Here is a 3,100-nt window from a genome sequence, read left to right on the forward strand (position 1 = left end):
TCATCAATCTGCTGCATGTATTCCTTTCCTCAGTAACTGAGTTTTGGTGGATCAGTCTTCTTTCCTGATGCATCTTCTTCTTTCATGGGCAGCAGTGTATGATTGATACCATCTTTACCAAACTTGTAAGTGTTTCTTTTCCCATCATGCATAGCTCCTCCGTCATACTGCCAAGGTCTTCCAAGCAATATGTGACACACATCCATTAGCATCACATCACATACAATTTTTTCCTTATATTTACCAATTGCAACTCCACTTCACATTGTTCATTCACTAACAGCTGATGTCCATTTGTAGCCATGACACCTTGTAAGGTGTTGGATGTTTCATTGTCTTCAACTTCAATTTTTCCACCATCTCTGTAGAGACCAAATTATCAATGCTTCCATTATAAATGATCATCTGATAGCAATTCCCTTGAACCTTACACACTATTCTGAACAAGGTCTTTTTTGTGATGGTTCATCTATCAACTTTGCTGGATTGAGGAAAACTTTATTGATTACCAAATATTCTCCTCTCTGGGTATATTTTCTTCTTCTGCCACTACTATTGATGGTGCTTCTCCGTCAACTGTGTTGACACCTAATCCTTGTGATTGGGTGAATTTTATGTAAATAATTAAATTAGGAATGTGAATAGTCATCGGGAGATGAACTGAACAATAACTCCCTATTGTATATAACAAAGACCTACCTATGGAATAATATACGAATCAATTTCTGCTTTATGGAGTTACTGCCTGGCCTAACATGGTATCAGAGCCAACTCCTTGTTTTAGCTGTTATGCTCCTGTAACTCCTCTGTCTGCCATATCCCCTCTGTCTTGCCATATCCCCTCTGCCATATTAATTTCCAGCACTACCTCTGTCCATAACGAATCTATATTAAAGAAAAACTAATGCGAGGCACTGCAAACTCACTATCGACCGCCCAATTTTTACTACACCTCATTATTGAACGCTGTTTTGACATTATTGAAATGCTGTGCTGCTCTTTTCATTCCATCTCAAACGTAAACGCTGTGCTGCTCTTTTCAATCCATTGAAACGCTGTATACCCTTACGCCCCCGCCTGTCCGTCAGTCGCACCATTTGCAAATCACGCCATTAGGTTGGGAGCTGGAGACTCGGCATCATTGACAACACTGTATTTATGCTTTGATACCTTAAGCTCGTCTCTTGAACGCTTAAGCTCGTCTATGTGAACGTTGTCTATATGTGAACATTGTCTATTGAAATCAGAGGAGACTACCATCTTTATTAGCCAAATCCTGGTTTACGCACAGTCCCATTCCTCTCGTTGTTTTGCGGTGGAGGATTTTGGTACCAGAATGTAAGTTTATGGTTTACGCACAGTCCCATTCCTCTCGTTGTTTTGCAGTGGAGGATTCTGGTACCTGCGCTTGCTCTTTTCCTCTCGTTGTTTTGTGGTGGAGGATTTTGGTAGAGCAAGTGTTGCACTGACATCTTTGAGGTGTGTCCCTACTTGACAAAGCATATTGTGAGCCACGGGTGTGGGGCCTTCCTGACCATGAGTTTTGTGGTCTTCTCTTTGTTCGGTGCGGACTGTCGATGAAAACAATGTGAATGTGCTTAGCGATTCTCCATATGTGACCATTTCATTGTCTCTGGGCTATATTTATCTCTTATTGAAAGTTAATGGGGATTTGATTTTCACATCGATAAAGGCCACATGGACTTTGGTGAATTTTAAACTCCTGCGAAAGGATTGGGCATCCCATGTTGTATACTGCGCATGCATTGAATGATTTTTATTGGTAGCTGTGTACATTTTTGAAAGTTATTTTCTATCTGTGTATTGAAGTTGTGATGACAATGATTCAATGGGTACATGAAAATCTTATGTTAGAAATTTTAGTGGACGATAATACCCTTTGAGAATGCCCTTTTGAGTACATTTTTACTGTATATTGGCAGAAATATTTTTCTATCAGCAAAATAATTTTTGTTACAGTATGCATTCAAGAGAAAGAGGAAGATATGTCAGACGTGGGGGGGCAGACATTCTCAAGGAGAGAAAGCAGATTTGCATTGCATACACTGCAAAAGAAATGGATCACATGATGCCTCTACATGCAAGCTACCATGGGACAAAATTGAGTAGAAAAGAAACCAACAGAAAGGTAAAACTAATGATACAGACAAAGGTAAAGCACCTGAATCCGCTCACTATATTGAGGCATAATGTAACATTGGAGTAAATGAAGATTTGTTTAATGCTTCACTTGCTTCTTTGAAAAATGATTGGTTGCTTGATTCAGGAGCAACCTGTCACATGACTCATAGAAAAGATTTTTTTGAAGATTTCACTCACAATGTTGATGGAGCAGTATACTTTGCAGATCAATAAAAAATCAAGCCATCAGGGCTTGGCACAATCAAGCTTAAACTGCCTGGTCTTCTAGACTTTCTTCTGGATCATGTTCTATATCTCCCACAGCTCAAGAGAAACTTGTTGTCCTTGGTCCACATCTGCCAGCAAGGTCACTCCATTCATATGTTTGATGGCAAGCTTGAGGTAAGAAAAGCATTTGACCACTCACTTGTCATGAGGGGAATAGAAGAAGAAAGGCTTCTCAAACTGCAAGGAACATCTGCTCATGCACAACATTTCTCATACATTTCTCATCATCAAGAAGGTACACTTCCATCAAGTTTATTATGGCATGCTATATTTGGACATTTGAACTCTGACAGTCTCCGCTTATTGAAGAAAATGGTGTTGCTGGTTTGCCTACAATTCATAGAAAACTTAACCAATGTGATGCTTGCATTCTAGGAAATCATAGCAAACAGTCTTTTCATGATTCACATTCAAGAGCACATAGAAAACTTGAACTCATTCATTTAGATTTATGTGGTCCAATGCCTATTCCTTCTGCAAATGGAAATAAATATATCATGACGTTTATTGATGACTACACCAGAATGTTCTGGGTTTATTTATTGAAGAACAAATCTGATGCTTTTCAAACATTCAAGAATTTTCATAAATGGATTGAAAATGATGCACAATCTCATATTAGGTCTATTCGCACTGATAATGGAAAAGAATACACATCAATGAATTTGAA

Source organism: Pinus tabuliformis, chromosome Q (assembly GCF_031772625.1).
Source record: "Pinus tabuliformis cultivar Carrire ecotype Pingquan chromosome Q, CPIR1, whole genome shotgun sequence".
NCBI lineage: Eukaryota > Viridiplantae > Streptophyta > Pinopsida > Pinales > Pinaceae > Pinus > Pinus tabuliformis.